Source organism: Callospermophilus lateralis, chromosome 1 (genome assembly GCF_048772815.1).
Source record: "Callospermophilus lateralis isolate mCalLat2 chromosome 1, mCalLat2.hap1, whole genome shotgun sequence".
Classification (NCBI taxonomy): Eukaryota; Metazoa; Chordata; class Mammalia; order Rodentia; family Sciuridae; genus Callospermophilus; species Callospermophilus lateralis.
Genome location: NC_135305.1, coordinates 225,081,564 through 225,095,952, shown reverse-complemented (window position 1 = coordinate 225,095,952; position 14,389 = coordinate 225,081,564). Strand labels below are relative to the sequence as shown.

General features: G+C 47.3%; 1 long non-coding RNA gene across 1 annotated transcript; it reads right to left on the bottom strand.

Moving 5' to 3' along the window:
• Positions 1-3,938: 3,938 nt before the first annotated feature.
• Positions 3,939-8,898, bottom strand: LOC143388111 (uncharacterized). The gene is made up of 3 exons (XR_013089944.2): positions 8,821-8,898; positions 4,683-4,803; positions 3,939-4,009 (listed from the first exon to the last, which is right to left on the bottom strand). It is a non-coding gene; the product is annotated as an uncharacterized LOC143388111 (long non-coding RNA).
• Between the last annotated feature and the right edge of the window lie 5,491 nt (positions 8,899-14,389).

Genomic DNA, 14,389 nt, shown 5'->3' with positions numbered 1-14,389 from the left:
GGGGACCTGTGCAGATGGGCAGTGCAGGGAACACAGGGGCTGATGTAGAAAATGACCACAAACCAGCGGTTGAAAACTACAAGACCTTGTCCTCTCCCACCCTGGAGGGTGGAGGCTGGACCAGGGTCACAGGCTGAGCTCCCTGCACAGGCTCCAGGGGGCTCCTCCTGCCTCTCCAGCTCCTGGGCTCCAGGTGGCCCTGGGCTGGTGGCCCCTCCCTGCAGTCTCTGCCTCCGTCTCCACGGAGCTCCTCCTCTGGGTCTGTGTCCCCTCCTCTGTCTCTTGGGAGGACATGGCCATTGCATGAGGGCCACCTGACCCAGGAGGAGCCCATTTCAGGACCCTTCACTAACGATCTCTGCAGAGACCTGTTCCCACACCAGGTCCCACTCACAGGTTCTGGGGTGCAAATGTGGACAGGACCCACCTCTTACCATGGTGTCCAGTTCCCTCCATGAGCTCCAGAGAGGCTCCTCCTGCCTCTCCAGCTCCTGGGCTCCAGGTGGCCCCTCACTCCAGTCTCTGCCTCTGTCTCCACAGGGCTCCTCCTCTGGGTCTGTGTCCCCTCCTCTGTCTCTTGGGAGGACATGGCCATTGCATGAGGGCCCCCTGACCCAGGAGAAGCCCATCTCAGGACCCTTCACTAATGACCTCTGCAGAGATCCTGTTCCCACACCAGGTCCCACTCACAGGTTCTGGGGTGCAAATGTGGACAGGACCAACCTCTTACAATGTGTCCAGCTCCCTCCAGGAGACTGGCCTCTCCAGCTCCTGGGCTCCAGGTGGCCCTGCTGACCCCTGCAGTCCATGAGGAAGGGCAGACTTGGGGATCAAGTGCTGCAGGTGCCAGGGAGAACCAGCCGGCCCAGGGCCCCACTGGGGAGTGGGCAGTCAGGCCACCTGGGGTCCAGCAGCAGATGGGTGGCTGGGCTTCAGGGATGTACCTGAGCTTTACTCACAGGGACGCGGCTGTGCACCCCGGAGATGCCCGTGTCCAGGGTGACGTCCTGCTGTTTCGGGGGGGCTGACTACTCCGACCTGTACGTGACCTCTGCAGCGGACAGCCTGAGTCCAGAGCAGCTGTTGCGGGAGCCGCAGGCAGGACACGTCTTCAAGGTCAGTGGGGTGTCCCTGCCAGGGTCAGCTTGGCTCCCGGCCATGGCTGCTCGGCCAGGTGTAACGCATCTTGACCTAGGGGACTGGAGCGGGCTTGGCAGCATCCATGGGGACATCTGTCCACCTGGAAAACAGCCCTCCCAAGGCCCCATGTGCCCTGCTGTACACAGAGACGTTTACGGGAGGTTTAGGAAACTGGTGTGGCTGGCACTGCCGTGGCTGGTGCTGCCGGGAGACTCAGCTGTGCCCAGGGACTCACCTCCACCCTCTCCTCCCGCAGGTCCTGGGCCTGGGGGTGAGAGGCCTTGCATCCTGCCACTTCTCTGGCTGAGGAACCCCACCGTCCAATGCAGCTTGAGCCAGGCCTCCATCCCTGGGGTCAGGCCAGGCTCGGCTCTGGCAGGGCACTCCCTGCCTGACCGCTGTTCACAGCTGATAATAAATGTGGCCACCTCAACGTCATCTGTGCAGCTGCTGCCCTGGGATGTGGTCTCCCCCAGGACTGCCCCATGCTATGTCCAGTGTCACCCAGCTTCAGCTTGTAATGCCCCCGTGTGTTCTCCAAGGTCCCCACAGGTCACCTGCATTCCCCAGAACATGTGGCCACACTGGTGTCTCTGAGGTTGGCCTCTCTGCCTCCACTTGGTGCTGGGTCACTGAGAGCTGGAACCTGAGCATGGGCTGTAGCTGTGCTGGACGTGCACAAGTTCATCAGCCAGGGATCGAGCCGGACATCAGGTGCCTTCACAGCACTGGGCGCCCAGCGCCTCTACTTCCAAACAGCCCATTTACCCCTGGAAGGCACCTGCACTCCAGCAGTACCAAGTCCCCTGCCCAGCCCCATCACCTGCCCACTGCCTGTGTCTGGATGGCCTGCTGTGGATAGGTCCTGCCCATGGAATCCACACTATGTGACCCTCTGTGTCAGCTTCTCTCACCGAGCCCCAGGTCTCAAGGTCCGTCCCACTTGTAGCATGTGTCAGAGCTGAAGTCCTTTTCAGGACTGAGTAATATTCCATCATGTGGATGGACTCGTCCTGTTCCCCATTCCTCCTCAGTGGACAACTGGGTCACTTCTCCTTTCTGACCCTTGTGCATGGTGCTGCTGTGAATGTTCACACACAAGTTTTCATTCCAGCGTCTGTTTCTGGGTCTTCAGGGACGTACCTAGGCTGGAGGTAATGTGGAATGTGAACTTCCTGCATAACCCCAAGAGGCCCCTGCACACTGTCCCTGCACAGGGGCTCCACGCTACCCTCCTCAAATGCACATGCTAAGAGTGACGTAGAACGTTGAATCCCCGACTCCAGAGGGCTCAGCACAGAGCTCCTGGAGGTCCCCACACAGGTGGCCTGCAGCTGCACACGGCTCTGCTTGCCGGCTGCTGGGAGTCTCTGTCCTGGGGTCCCCGTGGTCATGGTGGCAGAGTGCAGCTTGTGCTGTGGGCAGGGGCAGGCAGTGCTGTGAACAGGAAGGCCGTCCTGGGGCTCAAGCCTCCATCCTGGGAGTGAGGCCTGTGTGGAGTTGGTCCTGGCCTAGTGGTCAGTCCTGGAGAGGGGCAGCTGGCCTGGGAAGAGGGAGAGACCTGGTCTCAGGTGCAGTCACTGATACAGGGTGCTGAGCGGCCAGGCGGGGACCTTAGGGAGGCCAAGCAGGGGCCCAGGAAGTGGGCATCCTCCTGCTGACCACCACTGTCCACTCAGGGGCTGGGTGTCCAGGAGGCAACTGTGTGGGAGACCAACTTTGACGTGACTGAGTCACACTCCCCCGCTGGGTGCTGAGGCGCTCAGTCACAGAAATGTGGCAGAGCTTTCCCCACCTTCTTGGGTTCGAGGGTCGGTGTCTGGGGCATGGATTTGTCTTGCTACAGCCCATGGGTGGACCTACACTCACCTGTTCCTTTGTGATATAACCCTTGCCCTGTTTAGGGTAGAATTTTCCATGGAAGTGCCTTGTGGGTCCCCTTCTCTTACTGTGTCCTTGGGTGTGGCCTACCCAGGTGTCAGTCAACCTGCTGACAGTGGACATCATGAAGATAGACTCAGCCCCCTGAAACCTGACCCCTTACCTCATTTGAATAGCTTCTCCTCAATAAAAGGGGTCAGTGCATGCTCTCTCTCTCTTCCTGAGGACCCTTAAGGTCAGAGGAGCCGTCACAACGACCCCAAAAAAAAAGGTATTTGTATCTCTTGTGTGGTCATTTTGCACAGCCCAGTCAGCCCAGTTTACCTGGAGTGGCCCCTGAGCCTTTTAGTTGCAAGAAGAGAAACCTGGCACATGATTTTGGAAATTCAAATGGAAATGAAACCCATTAAACGCTATTTGTCAAAAAGTGGTGATTTAACAAGCTTTGGAAACTATATTCAGTGAAATGAAAATATATGCAAACCAAAATTTCCACAAAAATTGACTCATAATCATCCATAACTAAAATATGAAAAAAAAATTTAAGAGAATCAGAAGAAAATCCATGGAATCTTAGAGAGTGATACTGTGTGTTTGGTGTGTGTGTGTGTGTGTGTGTGTGTGTGTGTGTGTGTGTGTGTGTGTTCTGGAACTGGGGACCAAATGCAGGGCAGCACACATGGTGGACAACCTCAGCTACATACAACCTCAGCTATAATACTCAGCTACATCCCTAGCCCTTGGTGATGAGTTTTAACACACAATACTAAAAGTAAATTGGCAGAAGAAAATATTGATAGCATGGACTTTATAAAATCAAATTTTTACCAAGTGTGGTGTTGCATGCCAAGAATCCTAATTACTCAAAAGAATGAGGCAGGGGGGCTGGGGTTGTGGCTCAAGTGGTAGCACACTCACCTGGCATGCGTGCGGCCCAGGTTCAATCCTCAACACCACATACAAACAAAGATGTTGTGTCCGACGAAAACTAAAAAAAAATCAATATTAAAAAATTCTCTCTCTCTCTCTCTTTAAAAAAAAGGCTGAGGCAGGGAGATTGCAAATTCAAGGCCAGCCTGGGAGATTTTTAAAGGGATGGGGTATAGCTCAGTGGTAGAGCACCTGCCTGGCATATGTGAGGCCCTGGGTTCAATCCCCAGCATCACATGAAAAAATTAAATTGTATACTCTGTGAAAGACAGAAAAAAAAGAAAAGCTATAGACTGAGATAAATTATTTACAACATGCAATTCTCTTGTGCAGAAACCTCTTGTGAAGAAGCATACCACATAACTAAGGCAGACAAGGCCATCGAGGAGGTGCAGCTAACTCCCTGTTCCTTAAGTGTGGGCCCTCTATAATGACTTCTTCCAGAAACACATACAACAGGGACATGCAGAGAACAGTAACTCCACAGTCAGAAACTTGAAAGGCACTCAAGTGCCTTTCAATACTTTCAATACTTTAGTATTTCAATACTTTCAATACTTTAGTATTGAGTGTGCCAGCTGAGCACACTCAATACTAAAGTGACATTCACCTTGAGGGCTTGAGATGACAGAGCAGCTCTCCACCTCTGTGACTGCTTCCCCCAGACCATGGCCCAAGTCTAGATGTGAGGAAAAACAAGTAAACTCCAAAGCAGAACAATCTAAAAATACCTGACAGGTCCTCCCCATGTGCCGAGGTCACTGGAACAAGGAAGTTCAGAGAAACTGTCACCCCAAGAGGAGTCTACAGAGACATGTTGACTGGATGTCATTTGGGGTCCTGGATGGGGTCCTGGAACAGGAAGAGGCAGAAATGAGAATCCATAGGAAATACAACTTCAGTTATTTATAGCATACTAGTGTTTATTCTTCATGACAAATGGTCTAAGATGTTAATACATCTGAGATAGTGCACCTAAGTCATCACAAGGGCAAAGTCAGGTTGAGGCTTCCTTTGAAATTTCTGTATAAAGATAAAGATACTCAAATAAAACTTTAAACATGACTACATTTCCAGGCTGGGTTGTGGCTCCATGGTAGAGAGTTCACCTAGCATGCACAAGGCACAAGGACATGCCAGTCACATGCCTGTCATCCCAGTTACTTGGGAGGCTAAGGCAAGAGGATCATACATTTGAGGCTCACCTGGGCAATACAGCAAGACCATATCTCAAAATTAAATTTTAAAAAGGGCTAGGGATGTATGTAGCTACGTGCTTGCCAAGCACATACAAGGCCCTGAGGTCAACACCCAGTGTGAACAAAAACTCTCCAGGCCACACAACTGATCATAGACAACCATTGCAGGAATAGAACAGGGAAGAAGCCATTATATCAACCTCCCAAAAATAATTAAAGTAAACCTGCACTTTGTTCAGCTCACAATGCTAACATATCTAACCTCTGCTTCTACTAATTTAAATATGATAATATTTTAAATATGATAGCTTTTTAAATATGATAAAAAGTGTATGTACTTTTCTAATAAACCCAGCAGATGTGCAATATACTCAACTCTGCTCTAAAAGCCAACTTATAAGCACATAGGGGCACAATCATTAGGATGAAATGTAATTATGGCACTTCACATGAAATAACTCTTAGTGTTAATAAACATATAACCTCAAAAGAAGAAATTCAAATTTCTGAACTCAAAACATAATGGTATATTTTCAATGCTACTTCAAACAGATACAAAACACAAACAGAGTTCTCCAACAAGAATTCCTGGCAATATACAAAGCATCATGCTCATCAGAAGACCCAATCCCTTGCTTGCAATGAATAAGAAAACAACTTTTTATAAATGTAAAACTTTAGGGCCCGAGGATGTTGCTCAGTGGTAGAGCACTTGCCTAGCATATGTGAGTCACAGGCTTCGATTCTCAGGACCACATAAAAATAAACAAATGTAGAACTTTAATAAGACATAGGGATATGCTTTCTAAATTGAAAAATAGAAAAGAAAATGTTTGTTTAAAAATTTATTTTTAGTAAAAAATATTTCTTAATTACACAACTCAGCTATTGACTTGTCTCTTACACATTGTAACGACTTGGATCCTAAGGAAACTTCATCTACAGTGGTTTTAAAAATCATGCAGGGGATGGGCTGGGGATGTGGCTCAAGCGGTAGCGTGCTCGCCTGGCATGCATGCGGCCCGGGTTTGATCCTCAGCACCACATACAAAGAAAGATGTTGTGTCCGCCGAAAACTAAAAAATAAATATTAAAAAATTCTCTCTAAAAAAAAACAAAGAATCATGCAGGGGACTGGGGTTGCGGCCCAGTGATAGAGCACTCGCCTAGCATGTGCAAGGCCCTGGGTTCAATCCTCAGCACCACATATAAATAAAATAAAATAAAGGTACTGTGTACAACTAAAAAATAAATATTAAAAAAAGGATCAGGTGGGGTTGTGGCTCAGTGATAGAGTGCTTCCTTAGCATGTGCGAGGCCCTGAGTTAGATCCTCAAAAGCACATAAAAATAAATAAAGGTTAAAAAAAGAATCATGCAATATAATAGTTGACATTGAAATTTTTTCTTAGAAAAATTTCATCTAAATCTGGAAGAGATATTGTGAGATATATATATATAAATATATATATATATATATATATATATATATTTATATATATATGTAAATACATAATGTTTTTGAACATATCTCTGGATACCTCTGATGCTTGAGTTCTAGCAAATGACATTGTGTGTGTGTGTGTGTGTGTGTGTGTGTGTGTGTGTGTGTAAAAATATATGTGTGTGTGTATGGTGCTGGGATGGAACCCAAGGCCTCTCAATTGCTAGGCAAGTGCTCTGTCACTGAGCTGCATACCCAGTATGCAAAGACATCTCAATAAGCAGAAAATAATTAAAATCATTTAAGATTATCATGAGAATTTTCAAACAAGACAAGTCTCTCAATGGAAAACCAAGAAAGCAAAAAGCATATTTTAAAAATATTGCTGAGGGAAAACAGCAGAAGTTCACAGGATTAAGAATTCTGTAGAAAATTAAAAAGAACTGAAAACCTGGTGGACATGGGGCATTTCCTAGGAAATACAGACATTGCAAAACAACTAAATTAAGAAAACTCAATCGATCCATTAGCATAGCAAAGTTGGAACTGCTGCTGGGAGATCTCCCACTGGAAAAGACCCTGGGATCATTAGGTCTCACAGCTAAGTGTTACCTGACCTTTCACAAATTCTGATTTTATTTCAAATGTTTATGATCTAGATAAAAAAAAAAAGGTGACTTTCCTAAATTCAGTTCATGTTCCATCAAAGCCTGATATAGTCAAGATATTTCATCCATGTAGAACGTCAATGTTTATTCAACAGGCTATTTTGTGCACCACTGCAAATGTACTGTCAATTAGTGCCCTGAGCTGTGGCTGAGAGAGGCAGGGCCTGGAAACAGGGTAGGGTCTGGAGGAGGGCCACAGTCTGGACAGGGCAGGGATCTGGAGAAGAGATGTGGGGGCCTTGGGGGAGGGGTCTAGGCAGAGTCTATGGAGGATGTGGTCTGGGGGATGGGGTGGGGTCAGGAGAAGAAAGGCAGGCCTGGAAGAGGGGTCTGGAGGAGGGTCAGAGCCAACAGGAGGGACAACAGATGGTGAGGAATACTGGCCTTGGTGGTCACTCACTCAGAGCCCCTAGTTCTCTAGCCTTCCATCCCAACAACCCACCTCAGGGAAACTGACCTGAGCTGGGTGGAGGCAGCAACAGTCTGCCTCACCCACCACCCTCCACCTGGTACAGTAGGTCCCAGCAGCTTCACTGAATCCTGGGCAGAAGTCCCTGGCCATCCACCACCCCTGCCTGCTCTGTACCAGCCACCATAAAGTGCTTGGAAGTAGCAGGTATTCCACTGAAAGAGGACAGGACCCGGGTACGGTAGTATACACCATCATAATCCCAGCTACTTAGGAAGACAGAGAAATGAAAATTCTAAATTTGAGGCCAGTCTGGGCAATTTAGCAAGATCCTCTCTCAAAAAGAGAAGTGAGGGTGTTGCTCACTTATAGGGGTAGAGCACTTACATAGGATACATGAAGTCCTGAGTTCAAATCCCAGTCTAAAATATGTATATAATTTAAGGCAACGGGTACACTGTTTTTATAAGACCCAATTCCTTTTATTCTACGTTCATCTTATCATCATTTAAATGCATTACCACATTCATGAACAATGAATTATTTTGGCAGAAGCTGTAGAGCACTTGAAAACTAAAATGTAAGATGCTATTTATTATAGATCAATCAATTCAAGATAAATGATTTCTAAAATGAAGATGTAAGTCAGTGGAAAAGTAGATTGGGCTCATAGAAACCTGACTCTCCAACATATTGGTGCAGGGCAGGCACTGACTTCCTCAACAAGATCCATAAAATTCAAAAAATAAAACCAAGACGCAATAAGTGGAATGCCTTCAAATTAAAATGCTCTGACAAGTGAGGGAAATAGGATCATGAAGAGAGCCCCTCAGAATGGGAGAAACTCTTTTCCATCTACTTTTCCAACAAGGGATTAATATCCAGAAATATAAATAACTCAAAACATGTAACAACAGAAAAATGAATAGCTCAACACAAAAATGGGTGAAAGAACTAAGCAGACATTTCTAAAAAGGAGAAATAAAAATGACCAAAAACATGGAAAAAAAAAAAAAGGTTCAACATGCCTGACAATCAGAGAAATGCAAATCACATCTACATTAAGATTCCATCTCCAGTTAGAAGGGCAAACATCAGGAATACAAAAACCAACAAACTCTGGTGAGGATAGGGAGAAAGGTACACTCACCTGTTGTTTGTGCAGACGAGTGCAACCAACCACTATGGACAGCAGTACAGAGATTCCTCAAGAAACTAGAAATGAAGCCATCACATGATCCAGCTGTGCCTCCAACCCATTTTTTTTTGGGGGGGGGGGTATTTACCTAAAAGAACAAAAATTAGCATGCTATAGGAATACAGCCATATCAATGTTTAAGCTAGCACAATTCTCAGTAGCCAAGCTATGGAACCTTCCCAGGTGTCTGTCAACAGATGAGCAGATAAAGAAAGCATGGCATATACACACATCAGAGTTTTACTCGGCCATAAAGGAGAATAAAATTACTGCATCTGCTGGTAAATGAATGGAACTGGAGAACATCATGCTACCTGAAATAAGTCAGACTCTGAAAGCCAAGGGTCAAATGTGTTATCTTATACACAGAAACTAGAGGTAAATAAGGAAATATAAAATGGGGAGATCCCATAAAGAAAGAAGGGAGGTCAGTGGAATAGAAGGGGGTGTAGGGTGAGAGAGGAGTGATGGGAAAAGGGAGGAACTGCAGAATGAAACTGACCAAACGATCTAAGTACATATACGACCACACCACAGTGAATCCCCCCTCCGTGTCTGTCTATAAACCACCAGTTTAACAAAACAATAAATAAATAGAAGGAAGACCACTAGAGAAAGGGGAGCAGGAGGACGGAGGTGGAGGGAACATGGAAATACTGGGGTGAAACTAAACAAATTATACTCCATGCATGTCCACATACATCAAAATGGACCCCACTATTATTGATAAGTAAAATGCACCAGGGCTGGGGCTGTGGCTCCGTGGTACAGCACTCACCTAGTACACGTGATGCCCTGGGTTTGATCCTCAGCACCACATAAAAATAAATAAATAAAGGTATTGTGTCCAACTACAACTAAAAATAATATTTAAAAAATTTTTCAAAAGAGGGAAGATGCACATATACTGACAATTAAACTGGAATTCTCTCAACCAAAGAAAAATGTGGTTTATGAGTTTAGTTTTGTGAGTTTAGTTCCATGAAATGTGGTTCATGAGTTTAGTACATGGAATAAACTTTCTTAATATTTTTAGATGTAGATCAAACAAACACCTGTATCTTATTTATTTATATGTGGTGCTGAGGATCAAACCCAGGGCCTCACACATGCTAGGCAATCACTCTACCAGGAAGCTTCAGTCCCAGCCCTGAAATACATTTTTAATAAATGAATTTGTTACAAATAACATACTAAACTGAAATAAAGTAGTGGGCTGGTAACACATGTGCTTTTCCATATTTCCGTGTTCTTTTCTATTACTTTGACACCATTAAAACAATAAGGAGGGCTGGGGTTGTGACTCAGTGGCAGAGCACTTGCCAGGATGTGCGAAGCACTGGGTTTGATTCTCAGTATCAATAAATAAAACACAATCATGGACAACTAAAATAATATTTGAAAAAATAAGCAATAAGGAACACAAGTAATGGAGTCTCTCCTGGGCTTAGAACCCTCGTTCATCATTCCTCCTTCATCCCACCCAGGATCTCCAGGAAAAACCTGGGGTAACTGTAGGAAGAGGATGAGGGGCTGGGGCTCCGTGGTAGAGCAGTTGCCAAGCACGTGCAAGGCTCTGGGTTCAATCCTCAGCACCACATAAAAATAAATAAATTATATAAAGGTATTAGGTCCAACTACATCTAAATTTTATTTTAAATTATGGCAATATATACCTAATGTAAATTATTTTTAAAAAGACGATGAGGGTCACAACCTAGACCTGCTGCAGAGCTAGCCTGAATGAAACAGTGAAGGAGCAGGGCGCACAGCCAGGCTCTCCTCAGCTCAGTCCCAAGGTGGGGTTCTCTCCTCACCAACACCACATTTCCCACACCTGCTGCGGGTCATTCCAGAGGCATCTAGTGCAATTCCCTCAGGCAACTCAGAACAAGAGAGCTCCAGGCATCCCTAGAGACATGACCCACAGTGTCCCCGAGCCAGGCATCCACCGGAGGTAGCTCTGAGGAGAAGGGAGCTCTGGGCATCCCTACAGACATGACGCACAGTGTCCCCAAGCCAGGCATCACCCTCATGCAGTTCTGAAAATAAGGGAGCTCCAGGGGTCCCTAGAGACATGACCCACAGTGTCCCCAAGCCAGGTGGCTCCCTGAGGTAGCTTTGAGGAGAAGGGAGCTCCAGGCATCCCTAGATACATGACCCACAGTGTCCCCAAGCTGGTGTCACACTTGGACTGCTCTGACCCACAGTGTCCCCAAGCCAGGCATCACCCTCAGGCAGTTCTGAAAATAAGGGAGCTCCAGGGGTCCCTAGAGACATGACAATAGACCCAGCCTGATTCCCTCTTAAAATTGGGAACCATCTTGCCACAAATCCATGAAAAGCTAATTTTGGTTTCACTGTAAATTACTGCAGATTCTGAACCTGCTTGGAATGCCTGCCCGGGCCTTGAACTCCCCCTGCCTGGCCATCTGACCCGACAGCAGCCCTCTCTGAAACTGCAGTGACGCCCCATAAACCCTGGCCTTCCCTGGCCAGACAACGCCCCTCTCTGAGGCGCTAACGACCTTCATGAATTCTGATGTCGGGGCCAGCAAATGTGAACCACCTCTGTGCTCTGCTGTCGAGTGTTGCTAGCTGTAACCCCCTTTGTGTAACCTTCTGGGCTATGGAGCTGCGCTGCAAGAAAGCTGGGGCTGTCTTTTCCCGTACTTTTGGGTGGGAGAAGCAGCCCGGATGGTGGAAATAATCAGCTTGATTTCGTTTGATTTTAATTGGAGTCACTGGTCTTTTCTTTGCGTCCTGGTCTAACAGTGACCCACAGTGACCCCGAGCCAGGTGGCTCCCTGAGGCAGCTCTGAGGAGAAGGGAGCTATGGGGGTCCCTAGAGACAAGACCTCCAGTGTCCCCAAGTCCAGTGTCCACCTGAGGTAGCTCTGAGGAGAAGGGAGCTACGGGGGTCCCTAGAGACATGACCCACAGTGTCCCCAAGCCCAGTGGCTCCCTGAGGCAACTCTGAAGAGAAGGGAACTATGGGCGACCCTAGGACCGACAGTGCCCCCCAAACCAGGCGCCCACCTGAGGCAGCTCTGAGAAGGGAGCTCCAGGTGTTCCTAGAGACATGACCCCCAGTGTCCCGGAGCCAGGCGTCCACCTGAGGTAGCTGTGAGGAAAAGGGGGCTCAGGCCCTCCCTGAAGGGCGACCCACAGTTTCCAGGAGTCAGGCTCTGCCGAGTGGGTGCTGAGGAGAAAGCTCACCTCTCACCCAGAAGGAGGAGGACTGGCGTCAAAGATGGCAGCGAGGCCCCTCCCCTGATGACCACGCCCCCCGATGGCCAAGTGCCCGGATAGCCACGTGCCCGATGGCCACGCCCCTAATGGCCACCCCTGATGGCCACGCCCCGCAGGACCCTGCTCATGCTCAGAGGTGGTGCCCACCCCTAGTTCCTGGTAAACCTCAGCCCTTTCTCCACTCTCAGCTGTTACTGGATAGAACCTGTCCCCACTGCTGTCACAAGGTCTGGCAGAGTTGGCTGTGTCACCATGGAGTGGAATCTCAGGAGAGGATAAAAGGGAGCCAGAAGCCCACCTCCCCATTTACCAGAGAGCAGGGAGCGGAAACTCCAAACCCCAGCCCTTGTGCTGCAGCAAAAGAAAATTTAAAGTCAGACACCAAAAGCCATACAGGAGAGGGTTCTGAGAAGTGACAGTGAGGTGGAAATAGACTAAGAGAAAAGTGAGGCTTCAGCAAAAGCACTCTCAAGGGGGAGAGTGGGCATCTCCAGGCAGGGAATAAAAGGAGACAAGGCTGTCCCCAAACTTCACTACTGTTGATGTTTTCAGGAGAACTGGGGACCACCTCTGTACTCTGCCCATCATGTGGTCAACTCCTCCTTCACGTTGGGCAGTGGAGTTGTTGACCTTAGCTGGTCCTCTCCAAAACTGTCACGGTGGCCATCCTATTTAAGGGGCTTCATCCACAAGTCAATCCGTGTTGATGTGGGCACTGGGGTCAATTGCTGCTCAGAAGTTACCTTAGTGTGACTGTGCTACTAAAGGGATCTTCTGTAGTGGCACCCCCTCCTCCACAGAAAATCTTAACTAACTTTCCCCAGAAATCTTCACCATAATTGATTTGAGGACTCTCAGCAAAAGAGTCTCTGTCTACAAGAGAGATCAATGTAGGTAAACTTCCTATTTTCCTGTTTCTCTATTTCACTTGGCCACTGGCCTGGAAGAAATCATCACTCCAGGTGCTGAATGCCCCATTACTAGTTTATCACAGACATTTATCCAGTTTAGTAGTTTATAGAAGTGTGGGGAGCCACTCTGAATGACCCACACCTTCCAGTCCTGAAGCAAGAGACTCTGACTGATCATTTCAATCAATTCATGGTGACTTGGGCATTGTCCCAGCTCAGAAAGTCGAGGCATGTCTTCAGATGTAGGTCTCTCCCCTGAGGTTGAGCTACACTCACCTGTTCCTCTGTAATCCTACCCCTTTGCCCCGTTTGGGATAGAATGGTCCATGGAAACTCCCTTTGTGTGTCCCCTGCTCTTGCTCTGCCTTTGGGTGTGGCCTTCCTAGATGTCAGTCAACCTGCTGACACAGACATCAGGAAGCTAGACTCAGCCCCCTGAAACCTGAACCCTTGCCTCATTTGAATGGCTTCTCCTCAATAAAAGTGTTCAGCAGGAGTGTGTGTGTGTGTGTGTGTGTGTGTGTGTGTGTGTGTGTCTGTGTGTTCTCTCTTTCTCTCCCTCTCTTCAGACCCTTAAGGTCAGAGAAGCCATCACCATAGGACCCAAAGGAAAAGGTATTTCTCCGTCTCTATGTGATTATTTCACACAGCCCAGTTCACCTGGAGTGACCCTGAGTGTTTTAGTCATGAGAAAGGTGACAATTTGTGGCCCATATGGAACCCCAGGATGAATTTTAGAAATTTAGTGGGTTTGGAATTTCTCTCCAGAAGTTAAGCACACTTAGGATTGCAGAGTATTGTGGGCTGAATTGCAGAAAGTAAGTGAAGTAGAAGAAAAATCTGTGACATTAACTTTTTAATATTTGGGAGTAGTTTGTCTTTAGAAAGAAAAAAATTTATAATTCTAGAGACTCTAAGTGTAAAGAATTATTAAGATGATTAATGGGATACGTTGTTAAGTCAGGCCTCCCCCATGGGGAAAGTGCTTTTGTGGACTTTTTTGGATTGTTTTTGTGAATTTTTTGTATTTTGAAATATTAGGTAAAGATTTTGGGGGGTTATATACTAGAAGTCTGTGCTTGGAAAGTGAGAAAAGGGGAAGGAGGATTTTCTGATGAGACTTGATACAAGGATTCTTTAGCTGTGGAGGAGTGAATGTTATTTTTGTGAATACTCAGAAGGTTTATACTGAACCTGTTTGCTACATTCTTGTCCTACTGAATCAGAAAGGCTGGAACTCAGCCACTGAGGACAAAAGACTTTAGCTGCTGTTCCCTGTGGGGTCTGTACCTAGGCTCACATCCAGCAGTGCTTTTAACCCTTAAGCAACCTGGCCTGGTGCCAAATGAAGACTGCTC